A 25210-nucleotide genomic window follows, 5' to 3' on the forward strand; every position below is an offset into this window, starting at 1 on the left:
CATTATGCTTTGATGTGCTCTCTGCACCCTGGGTTTTATTAACTAATCACACACAGGCCAGTAGCCACCAGGGTGAATGGACCAAATTACATTTGGTTAAATAATGTTACACTGGACGTTCTCAGAAAACATGAGATAAGAGTCTTAAGGAAAAGTGACAATGTAGCCCTGGTCATTGTAAAAGACACGTTCTGGAATTTTAATTCCTGGTTAGAAATGAAAGATAAGTACTCACTTGTCTTACATCTTTTTTGAGACAATGCAGGAAATGAAAGATCCTAACGTGTGCAACAGGAAAAAAAAATTTGGTAGCAATGGAACAGGAAGTGGGGGAAGGGGGAGAAGAAAAGATCAACAGTCTCTAGTTTATTATGAATAGAAAGAAATTTCCAGAATTTACAAACACCCACATTATTCATTCCGAAGAGAGCTTTTGATTCAAAGGGATCACCCATGTCTCCTCCTCTTTACAGTATATACAAAGGAAGACACTGATTGCCTTTTCTTGTAATTTTGCTTCCATTCAATTGCCAATTTTAAGCTGACACTTGAAAATACCCAGCAGAATATATCCTTCTTCAGTTTCATTAACATGGCCTATTGCCTTACAAAAAAAAAAAAAAAATACAAAATTAAGATCAATTCTTGTAAGGATCTCAGCTCAACATCAAGGCTATATTACAAGAGATAGTATCAGCAAATAGAACTATACAATTGAGAACCAAAATCTATGGCACTATGATTCTTATTATATTACTTTTCTGAATTACAATCTTAAAACAAGGATTGTACCCTATTCTACTCTTGTTAGCCTTGTTTTAAGCATTTGCTCCACTCTTTCCAATAGAACATTGTATACCTCAGTTCCACATCCCCCCCAAAAAAGATGTGCTGTAAGAAAAGTTACATTTTAATTAAAAAAATTACACATATAAATCAAAAACCTATGTTAAATATTTAATACTCTCTCCACCCAACGCAACAGTTCCATAGGAAATAATTTACAATGATGCTCTGTCGTACACGGTTTCAGCAGCAGATGAAATGTGTCTTGTAAATGCAATGAGCGTAAACTCATTCTCTTGTGGCACGGTGGCCCATCAGCTCATGTGGCCAGCTAAGTCCTTAAGGTTGAAGATGAAGTTTATGCAGACTCATTGTTCTGGTGTCACAGTGCTTTTTTCTTGGCACGATATAGAACGTGCAGTTCAGTCAACAAACTCCTGAGGATTGTGTAAAGTAAACAAACTGAAATGGGTGCATCGTACCATCTACTGAGGAGGAAGATGTGAGGTCCTGGTTGTGAATCATGAAATATTTAGAGTCTGGGTACCCATGAGTTAAAGGAGGATTTGCTGAGGTCATTTAGGTCTTCATTCTGAAAAGAAAAATGAAAGAATCCGTCATCATCAGCATCTCAAAACACACGTTCAATCACTTCTTTAGCGTTTTTCTTTAAAAAGGGACAGCGGGACAGCATGGGATAAACTGAAGTTACAGGCACAGGCAGTACTGAGTACTTCAGAAAAATAAACAAACTGTATTTAACTTCTTTTTTTCTTTTAAAATGCAAGAGTCTAAAGCAATCACAAAGTCACAATAGTCAATATTAAGTCAGCAAACCAATCGATGTGGTTTGGAGATTTCAGAGGTTTAGCAACACAAAAACACAGAACACTTTGATGTTCTTATGATCAAAATAAAAACGTCCACTGAAGCTTTTGTGTAAAACAACTACAAAATATGGTAAGCAGGTTACCATCAGGCTATGTTTAATCTTCTTTTGATTAAAAGTCAAATGGAGATTTTAGAATTTGAAGTTGCAGGGTTTTCCCATTATAAAATCTGAAATCGGTTTTTAAGTTGACATTGGTTGATAGGAAAATTCTAGATGCAAAAGAATGTCTAAGCAAAAGAGACCTAGTTAATCATTAAATTTAAAAAGGGGGTTCTAATTTAGGTCTAACAGAGATAAGTTATTCTGGCAGAAACACAATATTTCTTCTACGCAGTTTAAAAGTCAGATCACAATGAGTGTTACCCATTCCCCTTAGGAGTAGACCCCTTCTCAAACTTATAAAGTCTCATTCACTCTCAATCTTAACATTAGATAGTCCTTCTGAGAGCCTTATTTTTCACGCATCCAAAAGGTATCTATAGAAACATCAATATTTATAGGATGTCCTGAGAAGGAGGAGGCACAGCAGAGCTAATCAATAAATACCTGTCAAATAAGTAAATGGTTGCGTTAAGTACTACCGAGGCTACAATGGTGAATTCTGCTATAGGCTCTGCTTTCCAGAAATTCTAGCAAGGAAGGTAAGCTTCATTCACAAATAGAGAATGCAAAGTTGAAACAGGGTGAATTCCACAAAAGGTACAATAGGCAAAAAGCTGTTTATCAGTGGTCCCCAATCTTTTTGGCATCAGAGACCAGTTTCATGGAAAACAATTTTTTCCAAGGCTGCAGAGAAAGGATGGTTTTGAAGTGATTCTCATAAGGAGCATGCAACCTAGATCCCTTGCATGCACAGTTCACAGTAGGGTTCACACTCCTATGAGGATTTAATGCTGCCACTGATCTGATGGGAGGCAGAGCTCAGGCGGTAATGCCAGCAACGGGGAGCAGCTGTAAATACAGATTAAGCTTCCCTGTCTCACTCATCCATCAGTCACTGCCTGATGTGTGTTTCAGTTCCTAATGGCCTACAGACCAGTAACAGTCCATGGTCCAGGGATTAGGGCCTCCTGCCCTGGATGTACAGAGGAGAGAAGAATATTTCTAGCTGGGAGCGTAAAGGAAGCACCTCACTGACACACTTGGCTTGGTTTGGAAGCCATGGAAGAGTCTGGAGATGTGGAAATGGTGTTTCAGTGCTGGCACAGAGCAGGAACTCACTAAATATGAGTGGAAGGAATGAAAGGGACAAGGCACGCTTCCCACGGAGGGCACAGGACAAAATAAGCCCAGGGGGGATGAGCACACAGCCCTGGTTAGGCCAAGTGAGGAAGGTAGTTTTGTCAGAACACAGGGTATCTGCAAAGGGGAAAGAGGAGAGACGTCTACAAACGCGGGTTGTGTAGGTGGTGAGGCACCGTGAATGAGAGACCAAGACATCTTTAAATAAGTGAAGGGACCACAAGGACGTGCTTTGTGATATGATCAGCACACAGCAGTAATGATCCATGTCCATGGCAAGGGCGGCAGCAGACCTGAAAGTCCACACAAGGTAAATGTTGACCAATACAAATTTTTTTTTTTCCCCTCTGCCTCTCGCTCTCCTCTTTGCAGGAGAGTATGGCTGGGACCCACCAGCATTGATCGTCTACAAAACCGCTTTCAGGTAAGCTGAAATTTACCAGATAAGGATTCAAGTTTTACTAAGAGATTTCTGTTCATTTCACAGTATTAACTTCAGCCCTAAATAACAGATAATGTCTATGTTTCTACTTACAAATAAAGACTTGACATGGAGACATCAAGGTAAAAACAAACAAACAAAAAACCACACTAGGCTTATCTCTTTTATTATCAAAGAGACAGGATTTACTTCATGTGGTTGCTACAAGTGAAACACTAACCTAGCCTTTCTAAAACCCCAGAGATCTTACTTACTTTCAAGTTTCTTCTGAACCTATATTGCAATCTATCAAAATGTTCCTACCAGGATATCTATGTACAGCTTAACACAGTTTCATACATCCTAAAATAAGGCCATGTTTTATTAAAAGGCTTGAGACAAACATGCTGCCAATTTAAAAAGTCAAGGGTATGCTTTTGATTTTACATCTGGCTCTTATCCAGAAGAGCTGAATGAACAGCTTAGCACAGGAACAGACTATAACCAGCGGTGTCATCACACGTGCCAACCTGCATGGATGCACAAGGGTGGAAATTGGGGCCCCTTTGAGGAGAGGAAAAGAAAAATATATAGTCCCTGGAGGCTGAAATCTATTGCTGTGGACCACACACACATACCCTTGCACCCTTGAAACCATCCTGGTAATTTTCCACAAGTAGTATAGTCAAAGGGCAGGAAATCAAAGGATATATCAATTCCATCATATACCGTCCCCTCCAAAAAATTTCGGCATACTACTTTTCAAAGCCCTCATCATAAATCCTGATCAACACAGGCCTCAGTCACTAATGCAACCTACCAGTGCCAGCTGGTCTAGGAATAAGTGAGAAAGCGGTAGGTAAGGCTGACGTGGAGGGGACAGGAGCAGAAGCTATTGATAAGCAAGAGAGGAAAATTTAAAGGGACAGTCTGACGTTTGCCCAGTTTATTTTTGTGCAAGGGTGTGTGTGTGTCCGTACATAAAGTTTAGCTACTGAGTAAACAAGACAGATTTTTCACAAAGATCCTCAGTGAGGACTCTTGCGCACAGCCACCTCAGATCTGCATACTTATTCCAAGCATGCAGCATTGTTCAAAGCATTTTTGGAATGCCTTCTTCAAGTCCCCTTTCTTTCTTTCTTGCAACTGCCTTCTCAGCTTTGGGCATACCCTTTTGAATGGTCTCTATAGCAGCCAGTTTGGCCCTTGGAGGGCACATCTGATCTTTGGAGACAGGCAAAAAGCTTTGAGACCCAAATATGGTGAATAAAAGAGCTGATTAAGCTGGGTAATGGTTCCCAGTGAGGTATTATCTAAGGCCAAAGAACTCCAAAACTAAAGTTCCAAAAACATCACTGTAGAGTTTTGTTGGAAAGGAACTGTCCTAACTTTACAGACAGACCTTAGCAGATGCCTCATGGGACTTCAGTTTATCTGTCTATATGCCTACCACTACTTGCAATCCATAAGGGCTGAGCTTGAATAAAGCAACCCACTTGAAGAAGGGCAACCATGCAAATTTATTTGCATGCATGGCATGATATAGTGACTAAACGACAAAAATACACATCTATGAATGTATATTCATACATTTTTGCAACTTGGAAATATACCCATCCATTCTAAGCTCCCACAGTCATTAAATGCAATAAACATCTGTTGAGTGCCACAAATACAATGGTAAAGACTGTAATACATACTGAAAAAGAAGACATGGGTAATGTGTGTTTAATGCACTTTATATACACAATTTCAAGACTCCCAATCAACCACACAAGGCAAACATTGCTAGGATGTTTTACAAAAATTCATTTGTAGCACTCATAAACTGGAAACAAGAAAAAGCAAAACATATCCTTGGAGAAGAACTGTGTAAATATCAAATGGTGATGTTCCTGTGATCTATTCTCTCGAGTTACATCACTGGGGAATAACTTTTGAACCCAGAAATACGATGCACCTGGCACAAGATTTAGTAGCAGGAAATTACATTTTGACAAAAATTTCATCACCACATCAGCATCTATGGTCCGCATGTGTCTTCTCACAGGATAAAATCCGCCTAATCCCGTTGCCAGTAATGAAAAATGCAATTTTTAAAGCATTATCAAATAAGTCAACACTTGACTATGCTACTTGAGACCTATGGATTATTGCATTATTGTATCCAGTAGGAATTTACATCTCCTGGACTCGACCCACTTAAACTCTGCTGGCTAGAGCTGAAAAACAAATAAAGCTTCTGCTTCCTTTCACACTGTCTCAGCCTACTGATTAGTCTCCACTGGGTGAGCAGCTGAAACAGCATACAGTTATGATATAAGCACAAAAGAAGGATCTGCTCCTTTTCAGCAATACATTTTTAGTCAAACCCACTGTCTAAAAGTTTTTATCTTGTATTTAAACACCTTGAAACTTCCTGCCAACTTATTAAGTGCAACATAGTTGAAATACCTGGTTAGAACACCACTTTCTACTTTACTAAGAAAACAGAAGTAAAAATATTGTAAGTTGCTTGGCTGTTGTCATGCACTAAAATGTAGCCAGAAAGAAACTCTTCTTCATCCAACTATGGCTGGGAAAAAAAAAAAAAAGACTATAGTAATGACTTTTCTTCAATGGAGATCATTGTTTGAGATCTTACACTGTAGACTCAACTAGAAAAATTCATATAAATAAATTCCTCCACTTGAAGAAATGTGTCAAACAGCATATTTCTCTTTCGCTTAACATAAACAGCTGTGACTGAAAACAAAAAAACCTTCAGCATAATAAAGAAAATTTATAAGAGACAGTAAATGTAAGGAAGGAATAAACATAATTCATTATAATCATTATAATTCCTGTCACCTAAGGAAAACTACTATTTAGCTATGGTTCTGATTTTACTATTTACTTAAAAATTTTGAACTTTTAATATTCTATATCTAATGTCAAAGATGTTTAAGTAGCGAGGAAGATAGTGCTTTAATAGATTTAATATTTAGATCTTTCCCATTCTGAAAAATCTGTGATAAGATAAAATGTTAACCAACTTTTTAAACCTTCTTGGTATTTTAACCCCTTTCCCATCCTCCCAATTCATTGTGTATGGGGAGAAGTATGATGATTTAAAAGCAGGAAAAAAAAAAAAACCAAAAACCCTCTGGCTTCTTGGGTTTGTTTTCCAAATGCCTAAGTCCTTAAGGAAATGGCACATGCAAAGCATTTAGAAAAACTGGTGGGGGCATAGGGGAACTCCTTTCAGAGAAGATTACCTTTGATTGGGATTAGAAAAAGAAAGAAGGTGGAAGGGATGTGAGAGCAGAGAGGTTGGTGGGGAGCTCTGTACCTTGCAGGATGCTGAACACGGCACCAGTGATATCTCTCTTTATCCTGTCTTCCCAGATTTGTTCATTTCTTTTTCACACAGTTATATTCAACTGTGTACCACTAACCATGACCACAGTTTATTTCTTTGGCTACCCCACTGATGCTAATGCAATTAATTCACAGTCACGTATGGATATGAGAGTTGGACCATAAAGAAGGCTGAGCACCAAAGAATTGATGCTTTTGAAGTGTGGTGCTAGAGAAGACTCTCGAGAGTCCCGTGGACAGCAAACAGATCAAACCAGTCAACTCTAAAGGAAACCAACCCTGAATATTCATTGGAAGAACTGAAGCTGAAGCTCCAATACTTTGGCCACCTGATGCAAAAAAGCCAACTCATTGGAAAAGACCCTGATACTGGGAAAGTTTGAGGCCAGAAGGACAAGGGAGCGACAGAGGATGAGCTGGTTTCATGACTCACTGGACATGAGTTAGAGCAAACTCCAGGAGATGGTAAAGGGCAGGGAAGCCTGGCATGCTTCCATGGGGTCACATGGGGTCACAGAGTTGGACACAACTGAACAACACATGGCCAATTTAAAGCTGACCGAGCCTTCTAGAACACTTCCGTATAATAGAACACCTTAGAAAACACTGCAAAATTACTGTTTTTAAGTGTACCTGAAACCTGAAAAACAGGCCCAGTAATTCTTTTTTAAATCATCAGTATCAAATACATTTATAGTCCCCGAAGTGTACCATGCAGTCTCAGATGGATAAGCAAGAGCAGGGATCTGTCTGATGGACTGGGTGAAAGTCCTTATGCAAAGAATTTCCTGGCTCAGAGTTTGGCTTGTACCAAGCGCACTTGACGGTAGCATCTAAGGCGGAAGCAGAGTTACCAGCCCAGCTACCCAAGGAACAGAGAATTAAATCCAGACAGCTTCAAGTGTGGGCCAGGGGGACTGTCTCTCTGCTTTTCACAAGGTACTACTGAAGTGTACAGGCAACCTGAGACTTTGGGAAAAGACAGATCTAAGTAGTGAAAAAACATTCTCTTTTAAAGCCTTCAGACCATCATCACCAAAAAGAAGGAAAAAAAAATCAAGTGAGGATTGAACTCAAGAAGTCAAGTCGGAAGTAAGACCCAAGGTATTTGCTACTTTATGTTGAAAGGAGACAGTCATTTTAGCTAAAGAAAGGCAACCAACCTCTTTCAAAATAGGCCAGAAGTGAGCTGGAAAGACTTGGTTTCATGGTCTTAAATGGCAAAGGGTAACCGACCGGCCAAGCCAGTGCTTTAATGGAGCTGCTTAAATAGCAGTTTTGCCCAGTGCGAGTCACATGGGGGAGGGCTGGTGAAAATAACACGGTTGCTGGCCAGCCCTTCCATGGCGCAGAGTTGCCAAGGAAAGAAATTCAGGGAGAGCTGCCAACATGTGAGAGGCCATCTCACTCCAGCTTCCCTTTTGTCCCAGGGAAAGACCTTCTGGCAGGGCTGGTGACTTCAGGAGACCACCAATGAAGACAGGCACACGTATTATGCACAGGAAAGAAGAGAGGGAGGGACCAAGACCCTGCCCATCGCACCTGTGGGCTCCCGCTGTGGTCCAGCCAGGTGAGGCTGGACCGGGTGATGCTGGATTTCTCCTTCCCCAGCAACAAAGGGGCAGAAGATGGAAGGCGCTGGAAACCTTTTAAGAAGGCTAGGGACTTATGGAGAAGCCGGTTTAAACAATGACAACATATGGTCCTCAACCATGAAAAGTATTCCATCAATGATCTACTAAGGAAATCTGAATAAATATTCAGAAATCTCTGAAGCCAAAGACTAATCACTTCAGTTACTACCCATATTTTTCTTAAAGATGGAGCATGCTGATAAAGCCAAAGGTAATTAAAACATAAAGCAAAGGGGGTGTCAACACCCTAATAGTCTCCCCCACTAAATGTGAACCGAAATGCCTCAAATCTCTCTTCTGCCAAAATTCTAATCTATCCCCATGTAGTAGTACGAGAAAATCAAGGCAGAGGAAGTCAGAGAAACAATCCCTCTAACATTTCAAGTCAGATCACGTGTGCTGGGGGACAGGAAGTTTTCATTTTCAAAGAGCTCAACTAAAATAAACCTGTTACTTGAAGACATGAAAATAATATGATCTCATCTTCCCTACCTGAGGAAGAAGGTCATAAAAGTTGCTTTCTTCCGCTTTCATGGGAGCGCTTTCTGCAGTATATTCTCCCCAACAGGAATTACAATTGCACCTCTGAGGTTTATACTGAAATTTCATACCAGTTTTGTTTGTCTGTGTCATGTTCAGAAGTATGGGACATAGCTTTTATTTGGCTCTGATACAAATCTGTAGACTTAAATGACAATCACTTCATTTACAATGTGGTGTAGAGAGAGTAAAAAGTGTTTGCAAAACCATTTCTATTAATTAGGCAAAAGGAAAGCGGGTGAACCTCATCCCCTTGCCTTTATTTTTTGCTGTTAAACACTAAATAGACGTCACAGTCTTTGCCCACTCCCTAGAGTCTTCTCGTAAACTGAAAGAAAGCAAGCGCCTGAGTGTACCTTCGAGTAACTGTCTGGCTGCTCAGTTGTTCATTATCAGCCATCATCAGCATTTTTGTAACAGCCCAGGAACAAGAGTGTAGAACAAGTATTCGCACAGACGGCCGTAGGTCTGCAGAGGGCTGAGGCAAGGATCATTAACGCCACTGACATCACTTTTGGCAGCCAGAGAAAAGGGAAAACCTGTGTTTAATCTATTTCCTACTCACCACAAGTTTTAGTCGGAGTCCCCGATAATATGGGTTGTGGTTGACTTTATGGAAGAACTTGGTAATGCAAGAAAAATGTACTGAATTGTACAAGCATCTTTCAAAGGAACCACGAGGTACCACAGCCATGTGGCCCTGATCCCCCTCCTGTAGGTGTTTTGGTCATTAAACTGGCCTAACAGAGAGCAGGGCCATTGCCAGCTGGTCCTACGAAGGTCAAACTCAGTAGAGGACTTTCCCTACTACACGCATCTGATTAACATCTCCTGAAACACATCATTCTAAATCACAAATAAAAAGGATTTAGCCTTTGTCTTCCTTCTTTTTGCTTTGAGTATATCAAGGGGAAGTGTTGGGAAGAATTCATCTGGGATTTTTGGCAGTTAAATATGCGTGTACATGCTCAGTTACTCAGTCATGTCTGACTCTCTGTGACCCCAGGGACTGGAGCCCACCAGATCCCTCTGCCCATAGGATTTCCCAGGCAAGAATACTGGAGTGGGTTGCATTTCCTTCTCCAGGGGATCTTCCCAACATAGGGACGGAACTCATCGCTCCTGCATCTCCTACATTGGCAGGCAGATTCTTCACTACTGCACCATGTAGTTAAGTGAGCTGTTTTTCTTTTTTTTCCTTAAGCAGCCTAAATAATGAAAGAACACTCTCTGAAACCAACTCTTTCCCTTGAGTTGCCACTACCTGAGTGATACGCAAATAACCTGTAAGCAATCTTGCCTTCTAAAATGTAGTTTAGGACACTCCACCCACAAAGGTTATTTTGAGAATGAAGATAGAGCCATTACACGGTTGTTGCATGTTTTTAGACTGATCAATTTTAACTCAGGACTTATGTCCAAGTTAAACTTAAAAAAGAAAAAAAGAACTAAGAATGTACATTCTCTCTTCTCCTGCTTCTCTTCCCTCCGTAATTTTGGGCAAGTTACAAACTCCTGTAAACCTCTGTGCTGTCACCCATAACATAGGCTAACAGTGCCCATTCTATAGGGTCATCTCTTGAGGTTCAGCGAGATAACACATGAAAAGTTCTCATCATTGTGCCTTGCACATAATAAGCCCTCAGACATTAACTCTTACTGGTACTATTCTCATGAAGAACTAGAAATCCTTGGATCTCCTATCCCCTTCTGATAACCCGAATACATGGCAGACAAAAATGTCCTGGTGGGAGAAGGAAGCAACAGGGAAGCCACAGACAAGATGGCGGCCAAGAACCGAACCTGAAGTCAAGATTAGGAGGTGTCTTGGGAAGAGAGAAAAGTTACTTCAGAGAGGAGGTGGGTATGGGGGAAAGGCCAGAACAAAACATAAAAGTAGTAAAAGTTGTAGCAGTAAAATGCTAAAAATAGGACCTTGTGAGATGAAGTCCTTGATCTTTAGACAAAAAGTCTTGTCTTCAGACAAGACAAAGACCTGCTTACCTACTGAATACAAAGGGAACAGCTCCAGTTGAACACTGGGATAAACAGCATCACCAGGTCTTTGAGCAGCTCTTCAATGGATGCCATCTACAGAAATGTCACAGAAAGGCCACTTCTGCTGCTTGCCAGGAAGAAATTAGAAGCTTGAAGATCCCCACCCTATCTAAGTCAGCTAACGAAAAGACTTATGCATGAAAGAATTTACAAAGAGTTCTCATGAATAGGCTTGAATGGATGGTCACTGGGACTCTTAGGCACTCTCTCCAGGTGCTAAAGCATGTTTCTAATTGTTGGGGAAGGGACTGAGTGCTTGTTGTTTCCGAATTCTTTCCCCCAATCTCTCAACTGAACAGGAGAGTGAGGTCAATGCTGCTTGAGGAACTTGACGAAAAACTGAAATTGCTGCCAGATGCACATGTCTAATTGTTGGCAGCTGGAAAAGGAAGGGAAGACATCAGAAAGATGATCTGGAATAATTGATAATGGACACATCACTCACATCTCTAAGGTCTTTGAAGCAGTGATGCATATTTCTAACCAACTGCAAACACTTCTTTATTGTCTCGGATAAGGGGGCAAAGCTCTTCCAGTGGAAAAGGGGGGCTGACCTTTCATGCACTGACCCCAAGCTCCTGGTCCTCCACTTTCATCTTTCAAGTCTTACCGCCCACTGTGCCCATTCTTCCCTCTTTTCTTCCATTATCGGACATCTCAGCCTTGTCATTTTTGACTTGGAAAATGATATTTGCTGAAAATTCCCTACCAGCATGCTGAATTAAGTGCTTCATGCCAGTTCAGGGCTGAACTAGAAGCATTCTGAAGACAGTTGGGCCAAGTTCTTAATGAAGATGTAGTGACAACTCTTAAGGAATTCTTATGAAGAATATTTACTGGGGGCTCTGAGGTAATCACAGTCCCAAAGGAAATAAATGGGGTCTGTGAAGGTGATCCCCAGCCCCACTGGAGTACCAGGCAAAAGTCACCTGGACTTTAGCTAAACGGTACTTGTGGGGCTAAGCCCACTTCTCACGCCTGAGACCTCCTGCTGCTGCTAAATTGCTTCAGTCATGTCTGACTCTGTGCGACCCCATAGATGGCAGTCCACCAGGCTTCCCCGTCCCTGGGATTCTCCAGGCAAGAACACTGGAGTGGGTTGCCATTTCCTTCTCCAATGTGTGAAAGTGAAAAGTGAAAGTGAAGTCGCTCAGTCGTGTCCGACCCTCAGCGACCCCATGGACTGCAGCCCTCCAGGCTCCTCCGTCCATGGGATTTTCCAGGCAAAAGTACTGGAGTGGGTTGCCATTGCCTCCATGTATTCCCTGAAGTCTCTAGAGCAATAATTCTCAATTTGAATGGGTAGGGATAATTTCCCCCCTCAAGGGACACTTAACAATGCCTGGAAACACTTTTGGTTGTCACAGTTGGAGTTAAAGTAAGAGAGAAGCTGTTGGTATTTAGTAAGTAGAGACCAGAAGTGAAAAGTGTTAGTTGCTCACTTGTGTCCGACTCTTTGCAATCCTATGGACTGTAGCCTGCCAGGCTCCTCTGTCCATGGGATTCTCCAGGCAAGAACACTGGAGTGAGTTGCCATTTCCTTCTCCAGGAGATCCTCCCGACCCAGGGATCAAACCTGCATCTCTTGCATTGACAGGAGGGTTCTTTACCACTAAGTCCCCTGGGAAGCCCACAGCAAAGAATCACCTGGCCCCAAATGTCAGTTGAGCTGAGTCTGAGGAACCCTGTTCTGAAGTTATTGCTATAGCAGAGGAAATGGAGGAAGACATACACATGCTTATCAGCTGTTTCTGGAATCCCCACCAGTTTTAGGGAAGAATCAGAGGGAAGACGTGCTCTTGGTTCTCAGGCTTTATTTCTGACTGTCACACCATGACTTGAGTCCCGAGGGTGCCTCCCAACTTATCACCGATGGGAAGTTACCTCTACTGAGTCCTGCAGCCTCATGACCTAGAAGACATCTAGTTAATCTGATTAACCAGTCCTACCCCACGTTTGCCTCTGTCCCTGCTCCAAAGGAAAACAGGAATCTTCTGGATGCAGGGAACAAAGCTGACTGAAGACGTTAGATTAGCAGGATTGTTGAGGCCAAAGCAACAGACCTAGGGGAAGACTATCACGGTGTGATGATGCTCCTCTTATTCTGACCCACAGGAGACAGATCAACCCCACAAGGAAATGCATCTGAATACTCCCAGGTCTGTATCTCTGCCCAGCCGAGCCAGGACCTTCTGTCTGGTCTTGGATGAGTCATTTGATCTCATTCTGCCTCCACAGTACAATGAAGTGGAGAAAACACCTCGTTTTCACAGTCACTTGCGAAACTCCATTAGATAACAAGAGAAGGACATTGTGAAGCAGAAGACAGTTTCCTTATGTGGCTTGTGACTATTAGTCCTGCTCATTGCCCTTCAAATATCTGGGAGGGGGAAAAAAATTAAGGATTAGGTCAACTCTATTCCAGAGTTAGTCAACTTTTAAATTAAATCCACTAACTTTGCTCTCTCAGGGACGACTCCTAAGTCACAAAACTGTTTCCCACACGTTGTTTTCACTTTATGAAATAAATATCCACCTTGGAAGATGATTTATTACCAAAAAAAAAAAATAGTCAAAGTACAAGACTGAGATAGAAACAGCAACTGGAATTTCTAAATATAAGATGTGTTCCCAGGAAGACACTTTTAGGTCTGTTTTCCCTCAACTTAAACTTGAAGAAAAATAACAGAGGAGGTGGAAGAAGGGGGCAGGGTACATGTACCATCATCAGTAAGAGAATTTAGGGTTCAAAATTCTAAAATCTAGACCATGAGCAGAAAGAACAAATTGATTTCCAGGTAGTTAGATACAGATTTTTTTCTGATAAAACTTCGTGATAGTAATAAGAACAGATCCTCTTTTCAATACTGGCCCCAGAAGCTGCTACGGTCCTAAGATACACAAAGAAAACAATAGCTTCTATTCTTTCTTGACTGTAGTCTGAGCTGCTGACAAAATGCCTTCAAAATAAAACCGAACCACACAATTTCACCATTACTATCCACCAGCGACAGGCTATAATTAACACTTAATTAACAGCTCTATGATGAGCTCTGCTGAATTCTGCTCAAAAATTGCCTTACATTTTTTCCATAAAACCAAGTCACCAGTGGACAATGGCCTACCTGTTTACTTGGTTTCTCCACGCTTTCCTTCCTCAACAATCAGTTAAAGAAGAATGGGACTAGGTTGAGGTCCAGACCAAGACGGATTCTTCAGAGATACTTGTCTTTCGACTTTCAGCTCTCCTCACTCCCAACCATCAGCAGTTCCTAACAGAGACCCTAACACAGCCACTGACTTAACACACATAGTGTCTTCTTGGAACCTCAGAGAACTTCCAGTAGAAATAAAAGCCCTTGCAGAGTCTTTCAACAGAGGTGCAAGCACTGGGAACACCCAGATCTTTGCTAATTCCCATGCTACAGGCATTAGCTGGAGAAAGTCAATAGGAAAGTGACTTGAGAACCACTGCACTTAAGTAAATAAGCTAGGACCCTTCTCCACGGTGGCCTTCTGCCCCTGCCTTTGGCCATTCAGTGGTTTATTAGCACTTGTTCCAGAGACAAAGCCAGGAAATATAAGAAAAACTCAACAAAAAGTGACTCACACAATATCACTTACATGTGTAATCTAAAATATGATACAAATGAACTTATTTACATAAGAGAAACAGTTCACAGACTTAGAAAACTAACTCATGGTTACCAAAGGAGAAAGCAGGGGAGAGATAAATTAGGAGTTTGGGATTTGCAGATACACACTACTATATGTAAAATAGATCAATAGCAAGGTCCCACTGTATAGCACAGAGAACTATATTCAATATCCTGTAATAAACCATAATGGAAAAGAATATGAAAAAGAATATATCTATGAATCACTTTGCTGTACACCAGAAACTAACACAACATTATAAATCAACTATACCTCAATTTTTAAAAAGTCCACTTAGCAAGTTTTTCCCACCTGAGAGTTCTATCAGTTCTATCAAAGTGGTAAGGAGGATGGTACAATGACTAAGCAAAATATACATATGGATGACAATTATCCCAATTTTTGTTCTAGACACCCCATTCCTATTGCTATAGGCAACTTCCACCGCATGATCAAGCCACTGTATAAAGGTCTCATGGATTAATAGGAACAGAACAGTCAAAGCAGTCCCAGGGCTGATATTATGGGGACTTCCCTGATGGCCCAGCAGATAAGGAAACCACCTGCCCATGTAGGAGATGCAAGGGACATGAGTTCAATCCCTGGATGGGGAAGATACTTTGGAGGAGGAAATGGCAACCCACTCCAGTATTCTTGCCTGGAAAATTCCATGGATAGAGGAGTCTTGCGGGCTACAGTCCAAAGGACTGCAAAGAGTCAGACACAACTGAACAATTGAGCACAGTGGTACCTTGACCGTGTGGTTAGTTAAGAGTTAAAATGATCACTAAATGAGTTGCCTGAGCTCACAAAACTGGTTAGTAGTAGCACGGAGGTAAGACGGAGTCTCCACCCACATTCTTTCTAATCATGAGTCATTGAACTCAATAGCCCAACTCTTTAGAAAAATAAAATAGAAAAAGAAGATAGGATAGTATTCTGTATATATACATGCAAAACAAACTCCGTGGCAGCCCAGTCACTCAGCTACAAGCAGGGGGTTTCTTTAGGTGATGGATGTCAATACAGAGCAGAAAAAGACCTCCTCTAAAGCCCCTGAAGACTATATATTTATTGTAACTGAAGATTACACAGCAATTTAGTTTGAAATCTTTTAACATCTTGGGTATGAATAGGAACTGAGATAGAAGAATACTTCACTAAAAATATTTCTGCTTTTGCAGTACCATGGCTGACTTTGGCCTCCACTGTTAAGGCATACTAGAGAAGAGTACAGAAAAAATGAATCACAAAGAGAAAATGAAGCAGTGCTTGTCTCACTTTAACATGCTTAGGGTCTCCTGATGATCTGGTTAACAATGCAGATTCTGAATCTCTAGGTTTGGAGTGGGGCAGGCCCCAGATTCTGCATTCCTAACAAGCTCCCAGATGATGCCAGGGCCACTGATCAGAGGACCACACTTCAAGGCGCAAAGGAGTGGTGATAGTGGTAAAGTCGTTACATTGCATCTGACTCTTTTGCGACCCCATGGGCTATAGCCCGCCAGGTTCCTCTGTCCACAGGATTTCCTAGGCAAGACTACTGGAGTGAGTTGCCATTTGCTTCTCCAGGAGATCTTCTAGACGTAGGAATCCAATCCACATCTCCCACACTGGCAAGTGCAGTCTTTACCACTGAGCCATCAAGGATTACACACTGAATCAAAATATGCTTCCACTTTCCCCGTAAGAAAATTTAAGATACCAAGGGAACATTTCATGCAAAGATGGGCTCGATAAAGGACAGAAATGGTATGGACCTAACAGAAGCAGAAGATATTAAAAAGAGGTGGCAAGAATACACAGAACTGTACAGAAAACAGCTTCAAGACCAAGATATTCACGATGGTGTGATCACTCACCTAGAGCCAGACATCCTGGAATGTGAAGTCAAGTGGGCCTTAGAAAGCATCACCACGAACAAAGCTAGTGCAGTGATGGAATTCCAGTTGAGCTATTTCAAATTGTGAAAGATGATGCTGTGAAAGTGCTGCACTCAATATGCCAGCAAATTTGGAAAACTCAGCAGTGGCCACAGGACTGGAAAGAGGTCAGTTTTCATTCCAATCCCAAAGAAAGGCAATGCCAAAGAATGCTCAAATTTACCGCACCATTGCACTCATCTCATACACTACCAATGTAATGCTCAAAAGTCTCCAAGCCAGGCTTCAACAATACGTGAACTTCCAGATGTTCAAGCTGGTTTTAAAAAAGGCTTAGAAAAGAGGTTTAGAAAAGAGGAACCAGAGATCAAATTGCCAACATCCGCTGTATCATGGAAAAAGCAAAGAGAGTTCCAGAAAAACATCTATTTCTGCTTTATTGACTATGCCAAAGCCTTTGACTGTGTGGATCACAATAAACTGTGGAAAATTCTGAAAGAGATAGGAATACCAGACCACCTGACCTGCCTCTTGAGAAACCTATATGCAGGTCAGGAAGCAACAGTTAGAACTGGACATGGAACAACAGACCGGTTCCAAATAGGAAAAGGAGTACGTCAAGGCTGTATATTGTCACCCTGCTTATTTAACTTCTATGCAGAGTACATCATGAGAAATGCTGGACTGGAAGAAACACAAGCAGGAATCAAGACTGCCGGGAGAAATATCAATAACCTCAGATATGCAGATGACACCACCCTTATGGCAGAAAGTGAAGAGGAACTAAAAAGCCTCTTGATGAAAGTAAAAGTGGAGAGTGGAAAAGTTGGCTTAAAGGTCAACATTCAGAAAACTAATATCATGGCATCTGGTCCCATCACTTCATGGCAGATAGATGGGAAACAGTGGAAACAGTGTCAGACTTTCTTTTTGGGGCTCCAAAATCACTGCAGATGATGACTGCAGCCATGAAATTAAAAGACATGTACTCCTTGGAAGGAAAGTTATGACCAACCTAAATAGCATATTCAAAAGCAGAGACATTACTTTGCCCACAAAGGTCCGTCTGGTCAAGGCTATGGTTTTTCCAGTGGTCATATATGGATGTGAGAGTTGGACTGTGAAGAAAGCTGAGCGCCGAAGAATTGATGCTTTTGAACTGTGGTGTTGGAGAAGACTCTTGAGAGTCCCTTGAACTGCAAGGAGATCCAACCAGTTCATCCTAAAGGAGATCAATCCTGGGTGTTCATTGGAAGGACTGATGCTGAAGCTGAAACTCCAACACTTTGGCCACCTCATGCGAAGAGCTGACTCATTGAAAAAGACCCTGATGCTGGGAGGGATTGGGGGCAGGAGGAGAAGGAGACAACAGAGGATGAGATGGCTGGATGACATCACCGACTTGATGGACAGGAGTTTGGATAAACTCCGGGAGTTGGTGATGGACAGGGAGGCCTGGCATGCTACGATTCATGAGGTCACAATGAGTCAGACACGAATGACCGACTGAACTGAACTTCCCCGTGAGTATTAATTCATCCTCCAAAATCTCTCTGAAGAACAAGGATGATTCCACGTGCTAGAATCTCATCCCTAGAACAATCGATGTGCGCAGAGGAAGACCCAGAAGTAGTACATTGTATAGTATCAGGGCACGAGGCAAAGCCACCATAACTTAAAGGAATCAGCATTTGGGGAAAACTGAAAAATAAGCACAAAAAGATAGTCTGTGTGTGCTAATAATTTCCATTCAGGTCAACAGGCAGTAGGAAATTGATCCCCATTTCTACAAAAAGGCAAACAGCCCTGAGTCAAGAATATGGCCATCAGTCTGATTTATCAGGTAGTCAGTTATCAGATTCCATTGCCCTATCCATGAAGTTTCACAGGAATGCAACACCTTCATTATTAGATGGCAGCTTCATTCCCTGGGCTGGACCGTGTGCTCTGACCAGGAGGTACAAGTTTACTGGTCTGGAACAGAAGCCCAGGCAAGGCAAGCACAGATTTCTAGTGGCTTGAGGAAATAGCAGGAAAATGATGAGGTGGCCAGAGATAGCCTCCAAGAGCTAATTCCACTGGGCATGGCAGTTCACATGCCATGCCTTTCACACAAGTTGTTACCCCAACTATTTGGGACAGAGAACGTATTTTGCCAAGATCTCTGGGAGACAACAGGAAGGGAAACTGCTGTTGGACCCACGTGGACACTGCACTGTGGAAGACTTTAGCGCCCCCAGTGCCACCTGTCGGGGAGGCAGGAACTTGAACAACCTCGAACAGCATCAGTGAGTTTCTGGTAAAATGCCATTAAAAGCACCTAAGTCACTAGCCTGTAGCAAGGCTTAAATGAGAGGGTGACTATATAACATGTGACACAGACTCTGACAATTGAGCCAATTACAGAACAATTCATTCATTCTATCCAGTAGCTAGAAGCCACCAGAAACCATAATGGGAGGGGGACAGAAGAGGAACGAAAGGGGAAGGAAAGCACCTGACACTGAAGCTCTCTGCTCTTGGTCATGCTGCAGACATGTCTGCAGAGGGGAATATCTCAAAAAATGTTGTCATGGAAACGCCAACATTTACACTTATCATATGACAGCACTAGTCTCAAATTAGGAGTATTTCCCAAGTTACAGCTGTTTTAACACTGGGTATGAAGGCACTGGAGAAGGAAATGGCAACCCACTCCAGTGTTCTTGCCTGGAGGATCCCAGGGACGGCGGAGCCTGGTGGGCTGCCATCTATGGGGTCACAAAGAGTCGGACACGACTGAAGTGACTTAGCAGCAGCAGCAGCATGAAGGCACTTCCTATGTTGTTTTCAACTTAAAATTTAAAAGCTGATCCATTATTAAAATTGACTGTCCTTTGTGAGTATAAAGCACTTTACGCTTTACTAGTTGAAAGGAAAAACTACATCTATGCATGATAAGTTCACACCATATTCCATATATTCCATGAAGTTTAATTTCCTAAGACTGTGAAAAAGCTTCATTTGACTGACTAATATCTTTTCCCTAATAGTTTTTGAGGTTTCTTCTCTGCAACTCTCAGCTTGACTTATCAGTGTTTAATACATAATTGGCACTCAATAACTGTATTATCTAAAAAAGTATCTATAGGAAAATCATAAGTACTCATACACATATTCTAATGTCCAAAAGACTTAATTAAGGGTAATTTCAGCCTAAGAAGAAATGGGTTATTAAGTTTTCTGAGATTTGCCTCACATTTGGCAGTGAGTAAAGTCAGGGTTTGTTAACCTTTTAAAAGTAATATCCTCTTTTGCTAAATAATATTAAAATCTCAATCAATTTTTTAATGCTACAAGTTAAATATGGCTAAGAAAATTAAGAAATTTTAATCTCAATTATAACTGATTTCAAATAATACAAACTCCTGTCTTCTCCTTCCTCCTCAAGTATTTAAGCAAACTATTCCTAGGATAAAGATGTGGTATATAAAATTACCAAATCCACTAACACTCATGAACACATCACAGTAATTTAGAGTCTTCATCAACAACATAGCCAGCATTTGCTCCATGTCAGGCACTATATTAGGGGTTTTAATATGCATTATTTCATTTAATCCTCACAGCCACCCTAAGATTGTTCTACTATCTCTGTTTAAAAATAAGTAAACTGAGGTTCAAAAAGAATGAGTAAATTCCTCCAGATCTCAAAGATAGTAAGTGAGGCAATTTGGATTCAAAGCCATGCTCTTGATCATGAATGTATAGACAATGCTATAAAAAGAATGGGTGGAAGTGCTGTCAAACCTCTCATCTAAATAGAGGCCACTAGAACATACAAAGTTATTTTTATAAAAGGAAATGAAGAGTAAGCTTCGTGTTTACAAAGGGTAATGAGAAATTACATAGTGAAATGCCATTCTGATAAATCTATATGAAATCAGCTAGAACAACATTTCACATAATAGGCACCTGGATATCGGAAATGCCTTCACTTCTGGAAAATAGTTTGCAAAAGAGACTGTCATCATAAAAGTACCTCTTCATCCCTTAATTCATGCCCTCCTGGAAAAACAGTAAATATGAACTCTCTCATTCCCTGGAGAGTCTAGACAGTGGTAGATGCAATAACTGGGTGTGACTAATAGATTCTGACAAACACACACAAACAGAGCCCTAAGGTAAAGAGTGAGGCCGACATTTACTGGCCCCATAAAATAGAAACCCTTTTCACTCTAGGATCGTAGCTCTTCTGGCCCAATGCTTGCAGCTCAAGATCTAGTGGGCTCGGGGCTATTTTTATCTGACAACTTTTCCTTCAGTCCCTTCCATCCTTTATTTAGAAAGCCAAAATAAAAACCAAAAAAAGTATACTTATAGAGCCATAAGCCATACACTAGAATAGGTAAAGAGAAGTCCTCTGACATAAAAAGCCACAAAAGAACAGAAGATGAAAAAGTAAATCATAAACAGCTGCATCTCCCCTCCCAACTGTTTACATTCTTAGACATCCACTTTTCAAAAATATTCCCTACGTAGATCAAAAACAGGCTGTACTTTGAGAAGGGGCAAACAATGACGTTAGCTTTAAGATATTACACAGTTTACATATAAACAGAGCTGAGTTTATGTGCCTTATTCTGGTTGTCGAGAACAGATCTGAAGGGCTCAAATAGAGAGCTATCATTGTGTTAATTATCTGTCTATAGAAAACTCTAAAATACAAAGGTGACCTTTACAATTCTCTAGCTTGAGTGTATGTTCCCCATTTACGGTATAAGATACTACTGGCTTCACCAATCAAAATAATCCAAAAAGCCTTCTCAAGTTGAACTTGGGTAGCACAAGCCCTGGCTGACGCTGAATGCAGTTACTGGGGGCACTCTGTCCCTTCATTTCCCATACTTTCCTCCCAACTTTACCCCCTCCTCCTCCCAACTTCCCCCCCTGCTCTTTCCCCTAATCCCTCTACCTATCTATCACTCAGAGCCACCCATAAATACTTTTCAGCATTGATATTGATACTAATCACTATTATTGGCCCCATACCAATAACCACTGTTCAGATTCTTGCCTTTGAGAATTACAACACGAATCCACAATTAATGATCCCTAAGGGCATGGATCTCCCCATCCCATCATCACCTATGCACCTGGAAGAGGAGAAGGGAGGACTTCAATCTCTAAAAGTCTAGTTTGTTACATTCTCAAGATACCAGCAGTTGGCAAAACCTCTTTAAAATACACCATCCATTCACAGACCTCATGGCATTTACTTTGAACTGTCCATATATCAAAGGAGAGACTTCATTCTAAAATGTTCCAGCTTTAAGTGAACACAAGCCCACTCCATCAGGAGCAGCCAATTAATGAGAGCCAATAAAAAATTCAGGAAGATAAAAGATTTGGCTGTCCTGAACTAGCATTAAGAAATCACTTATCCTATACCCACGTGTCTCAGGTACAAGCCAAGGTGAATCACCAGCTTCATCTTTCTGAGAAAGTTCTGATGTTAAAATCTGGCATTGATGATCTCAATGAAATCAAAACACATGCTCCACGGAAGGTGGTGAAACAGCCCTGAATATGCCTTCCTTGTCAGTGAATCATGGTTGCCCAAAAGTTTCCAAGGACTGTTTGTAAACATTAACCCTACAACAAGGTCAATGTCTTCACATCCAAAAAGGTGGCTGCAAGTGTTTCACACCTAGAGGTTTCATGATGAATACACAAAACAATATATTCCACCTTTAGAATATTAGTGAAAAAAGGTAGTTTTGAAATCAGATGACTTTATTGATCAATTATACCTTTACTGATACATTACAATAGCAATGTGAATTGACTCAGTGATCCAAACCACAACTCCGATAGAACTACAAGGAAGCACCAAATTGACTCCTTTAAGATATAATGGTTCCGAGAAGGCTTTTTATTGATCTTTGCTGCCCAGAGTCATCATTAAAAAGGTTGGCTTATGTATATAAGTTTGCTAAAGAGGGAATCGAAAAGGTGTGTAGAAGCTTCAATGCTCTGGAAGAGAACTCTTCTAATCAAAAATGTTATAATTAAAAAAATATATATTATAATATCTTTTTTTTAATTTAAATTTAATTTAAACTTTTTAAAATTTAAATTAAATTTAATATCTTCTTTTTATAATTTAAAAAAAAGATGGTTAAGATTTTATGTTTCTACTGCAGGGGGCATGGGTTCTACCCCTGGTTGGGAAACAAAGATGCTGCATACCCTGTACAGTGTGACCAAAAAATAACAAATATATTTAAAAGAAAAAAGATATGATGGTTTCTCTCCTTAATAGTCTTCAGAAAAGGAAACAACATGTAGCCGAAGAGAAGTCTGGAGGACTATATCCTTATTTTCAATGATGAAAGGCAGGTATAAGAAGTACAAATTTGATTGTTTATAAAGTGTTACAATGAATGGAGTCATAACAATGACTCCAAGTAATACAGCATTTAGGGACCTACAATACACAGAGTGAGAAGTCCTAGCACATAATGGTTAGCACCACTTCTGCAGACCTAGTCCTGGATATGGAAAAAGCCAGCAGTTCCAAAACATGTTCTACAGAACAGGCGCTCCAAGAGAAAGAAGGTTCTGTGGCCAATGACACTTAAGCAGTATCTCCCTCTTGACATTAGAACCTTTACATTTTGTTTAACCTTGTGTTTCCTAAACTTCTGATCAAAAAATATGTAGATTTTATTTCACACTAATGACTCTAACATCCTGTAAAACACACTTTGGAAAAGACTATGTTAAAAATTCCAAGCCCCCTCCCCCATCCCCATTCCTTGCAAAAAAGCATTTGCCCCTGAACTTTGCTATTCAAAAAATATTAGGATGACATATCAGACAAAATAATATACAGAGATAAACTAAAGAAATGTATTGGGGGATGGAAAAGTCGATAAAAAATTCATTGAACACAAAAATATACTTTGAGGGTATCTCATCTGTTTTTTATTCCTAAATTCCTAATATCATTTGTAGTCAATAATTTACAATGTGGCATGCCATGTGTCAAAAGTATTATTTGCCGCTTTGATTTTTGAAAGAAAATGAATGTACAGAGATAAAATGAAGAGTGGAGAGAGCAAAATTCCTTCCCTAATCCTTTATAGACTTGATTTGACTTCAGAAAACCATCCTTTAGTTTTCCTGGTTCATGTATGAAAGGTGTTTTATTTTCACCTTCATGGCATTGGTGGATAAAGGTCATATAAATGAAATGGTTTATTACTGTACAAATAGTTTTAAATAATAATTGAAGAAATACAGACAAAAGTAAAAATATTTTACATTGCTAGAAAAACCAACCCTACCATGAGTCTACCACTATGACCAACCACCCAGGATGAGTACATTTAAAATTAAAAAAGAAAATTAATGACAATATCATACATTATTTCAAAATATTAAACAGAATATATTATTTTTAGCCTAAATCGTTTCTCAAGATACTGCTGGGTATACTGGAAGAATGTGAAGTCTGAATGTTTAAATGTGAATATTTAGATGGGCAGAAATTTTACCTTATGAGGTTAAACCTTGATTAATATAGAAATAATTACAATGACTCAGACTATGACTTTGATCCCTTTCTTGGCTTCCAAAAGGCTGCAATGATATGCATATTTTCTAAGATATCTTTATGTATATAAGTTATAAACTCCCAGAAATATGGAAATGAAATAGAGCATAACATTTTATAGGAGTAATCAAAAAGGCAACGGTGGCAGGGAAGGGAAGTTAAAGCACCAGATGTAAACGGCAACAGCCCCAGAAGGGCTGCTGAGGACACAGCCAGAGAGGACACAGTCCAATCGAAGATGCCTAAAATGTCCAAGGAAGTAGAATTTTTGCAACTCTTCTGATAGACACAGGGATTATCTTGAAGACGTTTTTATAAATCCCTGAAGCAAAAATGCTCAACGCACATTACAAATTACTGTAGCCAATAATTGCAGAATAAGAGAGGCTGTGCAATTATACATTCACTTCTGTTTGTGCCCAGAAGATGACTCACAGAGGCCCAGTGGGGGATCATGTAAAAATAAGCCCTAATATCCAAAACTGCCTGTTTCAGGGGAAAAAAATATTACACAAGGCTCAAAGCACAAAGTCACAACTAGTAAGTAATATTCATTAGGCACTCATGTAGTATGGAAACCTAAATGCTCATTTATAAATGTGAGATAAAACTGCTGTATTTTTACAAATGAAATGCTGGTAAATGGAAAAGTTCTTTCCACAAAGCAAAACACCTTGTTCAGAGCAAACTTTTATGGAGGTCTGGAACAAATGAGCTTCTAAACATGGTACCTGCATGTAATAGAGGGGCAAATGAATACTGGGTTCTCGAGTCTGAAATTACAAAGGTTTTGACATCGCCAGCAAAGCATGGCAGCTGGCAAACATTCCGAACCATTAACCCACCGAACAGCAGCTGAAGCAAGCCACATTCCAAAACTCTACAACCTCTTCTTACAATGTAATAAAATGCTGATGTGCAGGGAAATTTATTTCCTCTACTAAGGCTGAATGAAGATCATGTGAGCAGAGAATAGCTCATTACAAACAGAGCAGAGAGAAATTTTCATACGTATTTTAAAAGTGAATGAAAAATAACACCAAAACTTAACAATTTTCAAAATTCATGTGAAGGCAAATAAAAACCACTTTTTAAATCTAATTTAAAACATGCCATTTTCTTTACGCTAGTGAAAAC

The 25210-nt window shown here is 40.4% G+C and overlaps 1 protein-coding gene across 1 annotated transcript in view; it reads right to left on the reverse strand.

Moving 5' to 3' along the window:
• Nucleotides 1-346: 346 nt before the first annotated feature.
• Nucleotides 347-25210, reverse strand: part of IRS1 (insulin receptor substrate 1) — a 64925-nt gene continuing 40061 nt past the window's right edge. Inside the window, exon 2 of the mRNA XM_061386702.1 lies at nucleotides 347-1378. The gene's annotated coding sequence lies outside the window, so the exon portion shown is untranslated. The remainder of the gene's footprint in view (nucleotides 1379-25210) is intronic.

The sequence above is a fragment of the Bos javanicus genome, chromosome 2 (assembly GCF_032452875.1).
Source record: "Bos javanicus breed banteng chromosome 2, ARS-OSU_banteng_1.0, whole genome shotgun sequence".
Classification (NCBI taxonomy): Eukaryota; Metazoa; Chordata; class Mammalia; order Artiodactyla; family Bovidae; genus Bos; species Bos javanicus.